This window comes from Galeopterus variegatus, unplaced genomic scaffold (genome assembly GCF_000696425.1).
Source record: "Galeopterus variegatus unplaced genomic scaffold, G_variegatus-3.0.2 Scaffold3153, whole genome shotgun sequence".
Classification (NCBI taxonomy): domain Eukaryota; kingdom Metazoa; phylum Chordata; class Mammalia; order Dermoptera; family Cynocephalidae; genus Galeopterus; species Galeopterus variegatus.
In genome coordinates this window covers 1-14866 of record NW_007729264.1, presented here as the reverse complement: position 1 = coordinate 14866, position 14866 = coordinate 1, and positions in this window count along the sequence as shown.

Genomic DNA, 14866 nt, shown 5'->3' with positions numbered 1-14866 from the left:
CCAAGACTAAGACAAGGTCCTCATGGAACCTGCAGCTGTCAAGGGGGTGGCCCTTATAGGTGGGGGTTGGGGAGAAGACTGGGAATGTACAAATTGGGGAATGTTCTGAGGGGAGCACCCATAGTGATCATTAAGTGTAACGCTGTCATCATTTGGAATCTCAGAGAGGGGAAGCCAGTAGCCTGAGGTCACCCAGCAAGACAGGGACAGAGATGGGGCTAGAATTGTGACCCACAGAGAGTCAGACTCAGTGACCTGAGAGGTCATTCTGCCCAGTCTTCCTCTGGTGTCTCACAGCATCTGTCATGAGCAAAGCCAGCCTCAGTGTGAATGTTTGCAACAATGGGGAGCTCACTATCCCCCTAGCCTGCTAGTTCCACGTACTTGGTAGGAAGATCTTACTGAGAGTGAACAAAATCTTCCTCAATATTAGTCCTGTGTGTGGGCAACAGTGATGTCCAGAAGGCTAAGTGCCTTGCCCGAGGCTGCACAGCCAGTGTCAGGAGACACCCCGCCCCCAGCCTCACGCCTGCTCTCCCTCTGCACACCTGCCTCTCTCTAGTCTACTCTCATGCAGCAGCCGGAAAGGTCTAAAACCCAAAGCCCTTGCCATGGCCTACGGGAGCCTGTGTCATCCGCCCGCGGCATCTCTAAACTCCTCTCCTACCTCCCCCAACCCTCGGCCCCTGCTCGCTTTCCTTCCGTTCCAGAAAGATGCCAACCTTTTTCCTACCTTGGGCCTCTGCAGAGGCTGTTCTCTCTGCCCAGAGCTCTCCTCCCCAGCTATCTCTGGCTCTCCATGTCACCTTCTCAGAACTTCTCTCCTAGTGTCCCTCTGAGGTGACCCCTGTCCATTATCCCCATCCTTAGCTCCTTGCTAGCCTCTTTCACAGCTTGATCACAATTTGATTTTTTAACTTGTTTTTAGGCCGCAGCAGATGGAAGTCCCTGTGCTCTGGGGCTCTCCTCCTATGTGGGTCCCTAAGATGCTGGCCTGTCTCTAGAATGCCCAAAGTTTCTCTCTGGGCCATCCTGGGAAGGTGGTGAGAGCCCATCACCAGAGATGCTCAGAAATTCACCAGATGACCAGATATTTGATGTGACTGTGAACCCTGATTCTAAATTTCTGTAGGTCTATTGTTCAAAGACTGTGTCGCACATTTTCAGGATTCTTCCCCTCGCGTTTCCTTTCTATCTGAGTCCAGCCATCCCCACGTGGCTCTTTCCCTCGGGTTTCCTGTCTCTTTCCTTTTCTCACGCCCCTCACCTCCCAAGACCCCAGCCCTCTTGGAGCCACAGCGGCTGGTGCTGGGTGCTGTTTCTCAGCTTGGATCACACCCAGGGCAAAGCCAGCTCCTCCCACTGCCATCAGTCACCTCTTACATGACAGTCACTAAAAGCTTTTGTCCCCTTGGGGGCAGGCCTCAGGGGATGGCACAAAGGTGGTAAACAGGCAGAGGACCCAGTCCTCTCACAGGCAGCTCAAGGGATCTGCTTTCTAAGGGGCCTGTTCTCAGGGTCTCCCACTCCTCTGCAGCCTCTCTAGCCCCAGCTCACACGAAGACAGACATGCTCCATCAAGGGCTGCCTCCTGCTAAAACATTAGGGGACTCCCAAGTCTGGTCTACACTAGGCTAAATCTGCTGAAGTGGGAAAAACCATGCCCCTCTTCCTCCTGAGGTCCTCAGGATCCTATCCTGATAATGTGTGTAGAACTCTTGAACAAGCACATACACACTTACATACATGTATATGTGCATGTTCACACACACACACATGCAAGAACAAGACAGCACAAGAGAGACTCATATGAAGAAAACAGATATATATTCCTGCCTGAAATGTGGGGAATTTTTTATAGAATCACGTTAGCTTCCCACTATTTTGAAGGAAAGAGTTCTCTACCCACAGAGGAAGATTTGAATCTTTGCAGATTTCCAGGGTCTGGTTTTTTTTTTTCCCCCCTTAAAGACTCAGATACAATTATCTGGCTCACCAGAGAATGCAGCCAATACTAAAGAAATGAGAAAATATGAGGCTGGGTGCAGCAATGCCTGAAGCCATATATACACCTGGAGTTTTCAGTTCAAATGGAATTCTCCCTCCAACGTTTCATTTTATTTGATCTTTTGGTTAAACCAGTATGAGTTGGATTCCTGCTGCTCAAACCAGCAGTCCTGACTTGTGCATTTGTAGACCCACCTTGGCCTCCTCCTTTCTGATGGCTGCTCATAGGTCACACACTCAAAAAACATCACAGACATCACGGTGGGAGGGGAGCATGTCAATTTCAGCTCCTTGCTGGGAGGTCTGGGGAGCATGTGGCCCAGAGAGGGAGAAGGACCCGACTCACACAAGGCCACACAGTGACCTTGAACCCCACTTATTTTCCTCCTTTCATTTCATGTTTTTTAGTTTTGATGGAATTTTCTCCTCTGGGCAATAGCTTTAAAAAAAAAAAAAGAAGAAAAAGAAGATTAAACGAACTTACCTAGGAAGCTAGTTTAACACACAGATACTTGAATCCCATCCCTAGATAATTTGGGTTGGAAGCTCTGGGATGGAGCCTGTGTCTTGGGGGTGGTTGACCAGGCATGGGAATGACTGGATTAGATGTCTCGAAGGGTACTTCCACCTCGAGTTCTACGAGCTCTGAGCACCCACCCCAAACTCCAGAGTCCCAGCTCAGCCTAGACATGACCCTCATGGCCCTACAGCTCATGTGCACAGTACTTTACAGCACAGCCTGAAGAAGCATAGACCCATAAGAACAGACTGTTGATAATAGCCACTGCTGTTTATTTGGCACCTGCTGTGTACCAGATGCTTTTCCTACTTCATCTTGTTTCATCCCCTCAGTAACCTTGCAGGCGGTGTTACTGTACCCATTTTTCAGATGAGGAGAGTGAGGCTTAAAAGGGGGGGACAACTTGGTCAAGGCCATGTGGAAAAGGAAGGGCAGAGCTGGGAAGTGAACCAGGGTGAGTGAGAATGGCTGTTCCAGCTTGCGGCCTCCTGGGGGCAGCAGTGAGTCATGCGCCTCTCCTGTCCCCAGGACCCAGCACTGAACAGGTGCAGGCAGATGCCTGGCAGCTACTTTGTGCCTGACACTGGGCTTGGCGCCGTTGATGCACTTTTCCCATTAGTCTTCATGACGACTCTGAGAAGCAGGTTTTGACAGCCTCATTTTTCTGTTAAGGAAACTGAGGTTCAGAGCCAGAGGTGGCTTGCCCAGGCCTCACAAGGACAAGAAGCAGGCACTTGGGACCCCGGGGAAGGCCCTTCCACCTGTGTCAGGCTGAGGCCACCTGATGGGGCAGGACAGTCCTCAGGCTTGAATATCCTGTTTTTCCCTCAGCCACTGCTGTTTGAGTTGGTTGTAACGCCTGGTGCATTGGGCCTGTGTCAACCCGGAACAGCACAGGACACTCAGCAGGTGCCCACTTGGCCCGAAGCTGGGAAGGACTGACAGATAGCCCAGGGGCATCCTGGGTCTCTGCCCCCTCTGCTCACCACCTGCAACTTAGCAAGGACCTGCTGGGGCTGTCCTCAACATGTGACCAGTGTCAAGGATGGGATGAGACCTCTGGTTCCCAGAGCTGGATTTTCCTCATGCCAGCCATGACTCTACCATTAGGGCACAGAGCAGGAGGCATCAGGCAGAAGGTGACAGCCAGGTCCCCAGAGCTCAGCCCATTTGAGCCCTGCTGCGGCTTTTCCTGTGGCCTTGGACCAGCCATCAGACCCCCTTCCCTGCTACCTGGCACTGACTTCCCCAAACATCTGAGCCCCTCTTCTGCCAGTTGTGGGGGCACAGAGCCAAGGGCTGTGCTGCAGTCTTGTGAAGGGAGGCTTCCCACCCCAGGACCACAGCCCAGGGGCTGGGCATGAGTTGGCAACCTCAGACAGACCTGGCGTTGGCCCCAGGCCTCAGTTGCCTCATCTGTAAAATGGGGTAAGTACCCTTGTCACTGGGTCTCAGTGGATGGGCAAGAGCCTGGGAAATCAAAAGGGTGGGGAGGGGGCTCTGAAGGTAGCAGTCAGAGTCTGGGCTGGGGCTGGTGGACCTGGCTTCCAATCCTTGCTCTCTGCTGGTTGCTGGCTGTGTGACCTGGGCGGGGGGCCTCACCTCACTGAGCTTCAGGTTCTTTATCTGTGAAGTGGGACTAAAAACAGTCCTTGCCTCCCAGGCATACTGTGAGGATGACCTGGGATAATGTCTGTGAAAGCTCAGCCTGTGTAGCCCCTCAATACACGGTGTCAATGCGATGACGATGATAATTAGTAACATAATAATATAAACGGTATATAATATATGTAAAGGGGCCTTGGTGGTGGGTGGGGACACTGGTGTCCTCAGGGGCCATCTGATGTCCAGGCTGGCTGGTCTGAGTCATCCCGGAAAGAGGAGTGTGACAGCTGCCCCCGTACTCCCCTCCCCCGCCCCCTCCACGGTACACAAAGTCTCCTCACAGGGAAGGTGTTTGCCTCTCAGGGACAAAGGGCCCCAGCCATGAGGGTCGTGGGATGAATTTCTCATTGAAAATCTCCAGCCAGGCATTAAGGATTAGTTGTCCCAGGCTTAGGACATCCTACCCCCGGCGTGACTGCTAATCCCCCACCGTGGCAGTTTCCTGGTCCCTCTGACCCAGCCCTTAAGCTCTGAGCTGGTATCTTTTTCCAAACATGGCTCAGCTCCCTGGCTCCTGAGACCAGAGAGAGTGAGTGGCGGGGCTGAAGCTGCCCAGAAACTGGGGCCAGGCTGGGACGAGGCTCAGGGCTCCTGGCTGCAGCTCCGAGGCTCTGCCCGTAGACCTCCCCTCCCCTGGGTGAGTGGCGGGGCTGAAGCTGCCCAGAAACTGGGGCCAGGCTGTGACGAGGCTCAGGGCTCCTGGCTGCAGCTCCGAGGCTCTGCCCGTAGACCTCCCCTCCCCTGCAGACAGAAGCAGCCCCCACCCCTTCCCCACACAATAAGCAACCCCCAGAGGTGTGCCCCCAGCCTGGCCCCAAATGCAATGTCTCTATTTTGCTATTTAAAAATCTGAAAGTCGTGTCATCATTCTGCTTTTGAAATCAGCCAGGTAGGAATAATTGGTTCAGTTTATAACAGGTTGTAGTTTCTCACACTTGAACTGCTTCCTTGGGAATTCTTGGCAAATAAGAAAGATCAAAGCAATAACGTGTTCAAACATCCTGACATTTTTATGACTGCTAAATGTAACGATTAATAAGATTGTAATAACGTGACAGTCTGAAGGCCTTTCATTATACTTTTACTGATCTTGACATTGCTGTTTCTTTTCTGACTTGGGAAGCAACACATTTTATTTTTTCAGCCCTCAAGCATCTTCTAACGTCTAAGCCCTGGCTCTGTGTCTGGAACATCTACTGGGTTAAATAGCCCCCAGATCCTGCCCCTAGAAAATGGGGATCCACTTCCCATGGACTGACTGATGGGTGGGGGTCTCACCCCACCCCAGGCTGGAGTCTTCTTCCTCCCATCCCATAGAATGTTCCCTGAGCACTTTGCCTAAATCTCCCAAAGAAAATTTAAAGCACAGTTGGAAGGAGTTTTCAATGAGTCTGGCCCCTCCCCTGAGCCCCTTGAAGTCTGGGCACCTTGTCTTTTTTCACTGTGCACCCCCCAGAGCTGGCACAGGGTCTGCTCTACAGTAGGAGTCAAAAGATGTTTGTAGGAGAAAAGAGGCAGAGAGAAAGGAAAGAGGGAGAGAGGGAGAGAGGGAGAGAGGAGAAGAGAGGAGGGGAAGATAAAGAGGGAGAGAGAGGAAGTGAAAGGGGGAGAGGAGAGGGAGGAACGAGTGGGAGAAAAAGAGGGGGGTCAGCCATGTCCCTGTAGTCCCTGTCCGAGGGCAAGGCCATGCCACCTCTGAGGTCCCCACGCCCAGCACAGGGCCTGCTCGCTCGCTGGCATTGACTGTCGGACTGGGCAGGTGAATGAGGTCAGCAATGCCTTGACATGAGCGACCTCTCCGAGTCGCATCCTGTTCTTACTTGACTCCCCAGATTTTGGCCTCTTGTCTGTCTTTGCCCTGTGTAATCTTCCAGATCCTTCTTGCTAAAGGAAACCTGGCCCTTCATCTAGTCATCTGTCTCTTCATTCATTCGTGCATTCATTCAGAAAGTGCGAATTGTTTTGTGTGGGACCACTCGTCTTTTTGATAACTGTTTATTGGATACCTCCTGAGGGCCAAGCCCTGTGTTGATGTCAGAAGTGAATGAATCTTGGTTCTTGTCCTGGTGACGGACCACCCTCCAGGGCAGCAGATCAGTCAGCTCGCATCTGGCAGGAGAGCAGAGTCTCATCACTTACCCCTGCAAACAACCAGAGGCAGGTATTATTTTATCCCCATTTTATAGACAAGGAAACTGAGGCAGAGAGAGGGAAAGCGTATTGCCCAGGGTCACACAGCTAGTAAGCAGCAGAGCTGGGATTTGAATTCAGGTATCCTGGCTGTGAGCCACTTAGATTACACCACCATTTATGTTCTGATTATGGGTATCCCCTGGGCTACATAAGCCCCTCAAGGCTATGAAGGGCCCTGATTCATTGGTTGCCCTGGCATCCCCCAGCCCCAGGCCCACGTCAGAGGAGGCACTCCATAAAAGTTTGTTGGTTGAACACATATCCATGGGTTAGCCCTTCCTCCTCTGCTAGATTGGAACTCCTCAAGGTCAGGGACCATGATTCTGCCATCCGTGTGTCCCCAGCAGCCAGCCTAGGGCCTGGCTTGTGGGGTTAGCCCTTCCTCCTCTGCTAGATTGGAACTCCTCAAGATCAGGGACCATGATTCTGCCATCCGTGTGTCCCCAGCAGCCAGCCTAGGGCCTGGCTTGTGGCAGGTCCCAATTAACATTACACTGAATTAAAGTGAAAAGAACTGACAGGCTGATTGGCTAACTGAATATATGAATGTAGGGGATGAAACCCAGAAGTCAGCAAGAAGACTCCAGAATCCCATCCACCCACCCATCCAATCATTCATTCGTCACACGTTTATGGAGCTTCTATTCAGGGCCCTGACTCATGCCAGGCTCTGGGCCCCAGAGAGTACTCAGATGCCCCAAGCAAATGGCCAGAATGTTCCCTTTTGCTGCCTTAGCAGCTGTCCCTGGCACAGAGCTCAGCCCTGATGAAAGCTGTTCCTAAGCACTGAATTGGGTTGAACTGAAATTTTGGGACTTGAAAGAAGAAATGATATGACATTGTGGGGTAGGTGGGAACAGATAATGCATAAGACAAATGCTGGCAGGATTTAATTGCAGGTAACTCTGAGTGTAATTGTCTTCCCGGGGCTTTTGGTAATCAGCCAGACCTTAGTTTGAATCTAACCCTGCTGTTTTCTGGCTGTGTGACTTTGGGCAAGTCACATTGCCTCTCTGAGCCTCTATTTCCTCGTTTGCAAAATGGAGATCATGATAGCCCACTTGAGAAGCTAATCAGAGATTCCAAAAACAATTAGCCTGGAAAACAATGGGCCCAATGCTGGCGCATAGTAAGTGCTCAGTAGATAGCTCAGCAGTGCCATGTTCAGGACAGGACCAAGAATGGGAACAGGGCAGGGTCTCAGTCTAGACTCTGCCACTTACCGGCTGTGTGGCTTTAGTAAGGCAAGTCAGCTCTCTGAGCCGGTATCCCCTCCTCTCTAAAATCAGTGCTAATCCTGGCCAGTGGGGATTGGGGATGCATTCAACAAAAGGAAGACAAAGAGTCCTGCAGTGTCATGTGGTGGCCCCTCAGTTAAAAGGGGAAAGAAAACCCGTGAGTATCCCCTCCTCTCTAAAATCAGTGCTAATCCTGGCCAGTGGGGATTGGGGATGCATTCAACAAAAGGAGGACAAAGAGTCCTGCAGTGTCATGTGGTGGCCCCTCAGTTAAAAGGGGAAAGAAAACCCGTGGGAGAAATGTCATAGCTCCCTGTCTTTCTTCACGCATCCAGGTAGGACTCATGTCTGTGGGATCGCAACTCGTCACCACTCTCAGGCTTCTCTGTCCCGGATCATCCTCAAGTTCTCCTCTCTGGCCTCCTGGACTTTCATTGCATCAGCTCTTCCCAGTGCCAAAAGCCAGGTCTGAGAATGTCACACCCCTGCAAATTCTGTTCATTCTTCAGATCACCTCTTATGTGAAGTCTTCATTGATCCACCCAGCTGGCCTTTCTCACACGCTGCCTTATAGCTTTTGAACAGGTCTCTTCCTTGTCTACACACACACACACACACACACACACACACACGCACACGATTATCAACCCTGCAAGGCTAAGCTCTGTCTGGGATTCATCTCTTTTTTCCCTCTATGCTTCTGCAGTATGAACTGAAATGCGCTTGCCAATTGCATCTGTCAGGATTCTTTGGGTTACTTGTAATGGAAAACACAACCCAGACAGACTTATGTATGAAAGGGAGTCATTGGCTCATGTAACTTGGGTTTCAGGCATAGCTGTATCCAGGTGCTCAAAGGAAATCTTCAGGACTCTGTTTCTCTCCTTGACTTGGGTGAGCTTTCTTTTGCATTAGTTTCATTCTCAAACTGACACCCCCCAAGAGGTGGCAGAGACAGCCACCAGCAACTCCAGGCCTACACTCTCTCTTAATAAGTAACCCTAACAGAAAGAATGTATCCATTTCCTAATATCTCCTTAAAAATCCTAGAACTGATTCCCATCGACCCTGCTGGGGTTCCATTCAGAACACTGAACCAATCACAGTGGCCAGGGGGAAGGCATACATTGGCTGGCCAACACACAAACATTGTGCCTGCACAGAAGGCAGAGATGGAAAGGCCAGAGGGGCAGGAGGAAAGCCAGGGGAACATGGCCAAGGGAAGAACTGGTTTGAAGGAGGAGGAAGAGGCAGCTGTTATGGTCCAGTAAGACGTGGCTGACAAATGTCCACGTGCTGATCACTGAGGACCTGGTGAGGGCTGACATGGTGGGGTGACCAGTGGAAAGCAGATGGGTGGATCTGTCTGGGATTCATCTCTTTTTTCCCTCTATGGCTTCTGCAGTATGAACTGAAATGCGCTTGCCAATTGCATCTGTCAGGATTCTTTGGGTTACTTGTAATGGAAAACACAACCCAGACAGACTTATGTATGAAAGGGAGTCATTGGCTCATGTAACTTGGGTTTCAGGAATAGCTGTATCCAGGTGCTCAAAGGAAATCTTCAGGACTCTGTTTCTCTCCTTGACTTGGGTGAGCTTTCTTTTGCATTAGTTTCATTCTCAAACTGACACCCCCCAAGAGGTGGCAGAGACAGCCACCAGCAACTCCAGGCCTACACTCTCTCTTAATAAGTAACCCTAACAGAAAGAATGTATCCATTTCCTAATATCTCCTTAAAAATCCTAGAACTGATTCCCATCGACCCTGCTGGGGTTCCATTCAGAACACTGAACCAATCACAGTGGCCAGGGGGAAGGCATACATTGGCTGGCCAACACACAAACATTGTGCCTGCACAGAAGGCAGAGATGGAAAGGCCAGAGGGGCAGGAGGAAAGCCAGGGGAACATGGCCAAGGGAAGAACTGGTTTGAAGGAGGAGGAAGAGGCAGCTGTTATGGTCCAGTAAGACGTGGCTGACAAATGTCCACGTGCTGATCACTGAGGACCTGGTGAGGGCTGACATGGTGGGGTGACCAGTGGAAAGCAGATGGGTGGAGGGATGGACTCGTCTCAAATGAGTGTGCTGCTCACAGTGTGGCTCATGGGCTGGAAGCATCGGCCTCTCCCCAGCCCAGACCTCCTGCCCAGAGCCTGCATCTTAACAAGAGCTCAGGTGTTCATGTCCATGTTCAAGGCTGAGACACGGCTCTAGGGAACTCTGGCTGTGAAGGGGAAGAGAGAAAGGTGGGAGCTGGAGGGGGTGTAGAGTCAAGGGAGGGACCTTTATTCTTCCTAAGAAGGAAGAGACTTGAACATGTTTAGGCATGCGTTCTTATCAATGGAAAAATGGGGGGAGGGGTTGGGTTTTATTTAACTTTCTGTTCACTACATGAAATTTCATTCATATTTTGTAGGACAGTATTTCAGATTTGCATAAGTCAGCTTCATATCAACTGAGACCTGGCTGTATTTGTTGCCTGAAAGAATGAACGTGGGGAATGTTTCCCAAGAGCCCCCCATGGTGGGTCCATTGGGGACCAGAGGCACCAACCATCTGAGCCTTTATTGGTGGACCAAGGACACAAGTGCCCTGGGCCTGTGGAGACTTCCAGAATACCACAGGCTGGCTCCACTCGCCTCTTCTCTCCCTTCTTGTGCCACCTTCTGGCTCCACGTGGCTCTCCCTGAGGCCTGCAGGGGCCCTCGGGTCATTCACAAAGACAGTCCTGACAAAAGGAGGTTGAGAAAACTAATGTCATGGGTGTCATCAGGCCATGAGCCCAGGTAACAAGAGAGGGACCCATAGAGGACTGAGTTCTGGGGTTTCTTTGTGTGGGGGTGGGGAACCCGAGGGCTTGGGGCCTTCATCTCACTGCAGGGTTTAAGCTCCAGCCCTGGGACCCTCCAGGATGTGGGCTCTCGGCTGTCACACTCCATTTTTCCCCACAGCAGAGTCAGGGAACCAGCAGGCAGCAAAGAGGCTCCACTTCCACCCAAGTCTCTTGTGCTACCAGTGGGGAAACTGAAGCCAGAGCAGCATGAGAGGCTCAGCAAGGACACGGTAGGGCACCCCTGAGGCCCCAGACACGCCTGCCTCCTCCAGCTCCTGCTCTCTGCCAGAAGACCTGGGTTTGAAGTTGGGCTTTGCCTCCTTCTAGCTGTGTGGAAGTGGGCCAGGCAGTTAGCCTTTCTGAGCCTCAGTGTCCTCATCTGCCAAGCAGGGACACTAACAGCTGCCTCCTAGGTGGTTGTGAGGACCGAATGAAATGATCCTCAGCTGGGCACAGAGTAAAAATAAACAAATAGCTAAGGTCTGTTAACTATCATAACATATTGCTATTATTAGCCCCATTTTTTAATGGGGAAACTGAAACGCAAAGAGGTTAGGTATCCTAGTATGCTGATGAAATGAGATTTAAACCCAGTAATTGTGGCTCCCAGTCCACAAATTTATCACCACTCTGAGCCTCAGTCTCCTTATCTTTAAAATAGAGCCAGTGATACTGCTGACCATGAGGTGTGGCTGTGAAAATTAAACTAGGTCATAAAAGTCAAGTGCCCAGCATAGTGCCTGGCATAAAAAAGCTACTTTATAGAAATAGCTGTATGAGAAACATGGATTAGCAGGGTCATAGCTCCACCTTGTGGCCAAATCTGGGAACTGCTCCTGCTGTTGCCCCGTCCTGGGAGCCCCGCTGGGCCTGGGCCCTTCTTCCTGTTCCCTCTGCATGGCCAGGAGCAGGGCAGGGCAGCTGCAGTGCACGTGGTTTCCGGCCTCTACATCTCATGCAGAGCTTGCCCATGGGGAGCCGGGGTGAGGTGGAGGTTTGATCGTGGGTCTTCACCGCCCCTTTGGTTCCCTACTCCACAGCTTTGCTCAAGCTGTTCCCTCTGCCTGGCAGTTCGTAGACAATCCACTAGTAGAAGCAGACTGCTACATTGTCCCACAATCCGTGCTTAGGTTTTCTTCATGCATTTTCTCACCATCACCCTACGAGAGAGGTGCTATTCTCACTCCCATTTTACAGAAGAGAAAACTGAGGGTCAGGGAGTCAATGGAAGAGTGGGATTTAACTCAGGTCTAGCTGACTCTAAAGCCTGTGCCCTTCACTGTCACATCAAAGAGCCATGACAGAGGCCCAAAACACAGAACTGCATCATGAGGGTCTCATGCAAAGAAGGAGCTCAGGGCTTCAGTCCTGGGGAAACAGCAGGCCCAGCATTCCTGCCCATTCCCACCCACCACAAAGGTCTCGGGGTTCCCAGGGCCTCTGAGGCCGGGATCCCGCCTTCTGGAATTCTAAATGTGTATTATTTTAACATTTCTCCATTTTTATTTCCCCAGGCAGATCCTGAAGTGAACCTTACACACTGAGAAAGTGGCTTTGGACCAGACTTCTTATACAGGAGAGGAAGGCAAGGTCTGAGGGTCCCAGCTAACTTTACTATCAGCATCCATTTCTTTTAGTTCTAAAAGGCTTCAGGCCTGCAGCCTGGTTTTATGCATGTTGCAGGAATGCCATTGCCTTACTGGATGGAATATCTCATTGGCTTCAGATGGTCCCCAAGAATATTCAAATCCTGGGCTATAATCAGGCCGCCTGTCTCAAGGTGGGGGTGGACACTGTCTGTCCTTCCCCTGTTAGGGCACCATTCCTTTGGTTTGGTTCTTAGAGGTTCTTCTGCCTCAATCACCCCTATGCTAAAATGCCTTCCCTTGGGAGGTTTTCCATCTTATCAGCTTTCGGCATATCAAAACCCAAGTTCGTGGGGGTGGACACTGTCTGTCCTTCCCCTGTTAGGGCACCATTCCTTTGGTTTGGTTCTTAGAGGTTCTTCTGCCTCAATCACCCCTATGCTGAAATGCCTTCCCTTGGGAGGTTTTCCATCTTATCAGCTTTCGGCATATCAAAACCCAAGTTCTAATGAAGGGACTCTCTGTGGTTTGTCTGTGGGAGACTCTTTGTGGGTAGATCAAGGTCACAGTCACCCAAGGTGGGGTCAGAAAATCCCACAGTGACACTGCAGTGTTTGAACATCCTGACCATAGTCCTGGTGGGGTCCCATGCTGATTCTACAGATGGGGGGACCGCTGGGTCACTGCAGCTGACAGCAAGGAGGGACATTAGAAGATGCCACCATGAAAATGACCTATAGTGGCAATGGTTTTGCTGGAGGACCCTGTGGCCTCTGAGTTTGTCCCCCTTCCCATTTCTCCAATACTGATCAGAAGGAGAGACCTTTAGAGACTGGGCACACTTTACAGATGGGAGAAGAGAAGCCCAGAGAGGGGATGAGATGATATAAGGTCACCCAGAGAATTGGTGGCTGAACTGGAATTTGAACCCAGGTCTCAGGATGCCTGGCCCAGGCTCCTTCTGCTCACCTCGTCTGGCTTTCACCACAATCATGGAGAAGTCCCAGGGAAGCAGCAAGAGGGCTCACAGGTGAGTCAGGCCCTCCCTGGCTCCCCAGGGGGACAATAGGCTGCCCCTCCTGCTTGAGGGAGGGGGTCCCATCTCTTCCCCCTGCCTCCTGCCTGGGACCCAGCCTCAGTGGGAAACCCAGAGAGGCCAGAGGTGGCACAAGGCATACTATGATGACAGGACAGAAGTTTGTCCCAGGACAGCTCTCCTCCCTTGTATGCCACCCCGCCTCCCCCATCCCAACAGTGGGCACAGGGGGGTTGGGGAATGGAAGGGAAGCAAAGTGATTAAAAAAATTCCTCTAGACTCAGAAAACAGTTGGCCCTACCAGAAAGCTTCTCACAAGAGAGTAGTGGAATATCGCAGGAATATCACCATAATGCTCTGCACTATGAAGGGAGATAGGCTGGAAACTTAACCATCATACTAAAACCATAATAACCATAATACTTCACTTTAACACCAAGGGAACCAGCTAGCCCAGAAACCCAATGGCAGTACCTTCACTCTGGAGTGACATTCCAATAACTGACCCCAATAGTGAAATATTTTGGGAATTCCACTATAGTAGTCTTCCCTATGGGGCGGGCTGCCCCAGGAATCCCACAGCACTGCACATATGGGGGGAAAACTTCAGCAATTCCACTAAAAGACTAGTCATGATGGAGTGAATGGTTACAGAAAGCTCATGATAAAACTACTCACCACGGCGTAGGTTAGTTCAGGAGCCCTACTGTAACACTGGTAACTATGGCGGGGGCTATCCCAAGAACCCCACTGTAACACTGGTCACTATGGGATGGGCTATTCCAGAAATTCTTCCATAACAAGAATCACTATGGGTCAAATGTGTCCCCCTAAAGTTCATGTATTGGAAACTTGATCTCCATTGCAGCAGTGTTAAGAGGGTGGGAAATCCAATTACGGTATTTGAAAAGTGGGACCTCTAAGAAATGATTGGATTGTGAGGACTGTGCCCTTGTGAACGGGTTGATCCATTCATGGAGGAATGGGCGTGATTCTGATGGATTTATAAGGAGGGCAATTGAGAAGGTTAGTTCTCTCTTTCCCAGCCCGTGGGACACCCCATGTTGCTGTGAAGAGTCACCACCAAAAAGAAAGCCCTTGTTAGCTGTCGTCCCTGGGCTTTGGACTTCCCAGCCTTCGAGACTGTAAGAAAGAAATTTCATTAATTTATAAATATTTTCAGGTATTCTGTTACGAGCAACAGAAACAGACTAATTCGACTTGCCTTTGGCAAGAATTGGAGTGGATCAGAGTGGGGGGCTCATAGGTGGTTATGAGTAATTAAGGGGGTCAGGAAGGCCTGCCTTCCAACTCCAGCACCGCCATCTCATTGCTGCATGACTTTGGCTGAGTCACTTTGCCTCTCTGAACCTCAGTCTCCCCAGTTGTAAAATGAGGATGGGAGGAGACACTCCATTACAGGGCAGTTGGAGGAACCAGCAAGATCGTGAGCACAAAGCCCCTGGTACAGCCCCGGACCCATGAGAAAACCCCAGTGATGGCAGAGATCATGGAAAGTAATTTCCTAATAAACTAACAGAGCCTGGTGGCCTCTTCAGAATTACCCTGGGATTTGTTGTTAGAAAGTGGAAGGGAATGTCTCCTCCCCTAACCCTAGGCCGGGCTTTTCCTGCGCATGTGGAAGGGGTGAGGAGACAAGGCATGTAAGGGTCCTTAACAGCCTTTCTTGTGCATCAGAGCTGACCGCAGTTGGCAGTCACGACAGAGAAAACCCAAGCGAGACTTTCCTTTCCAAAACCCTCAGCCAGGAGTTAACGAGTTCAAA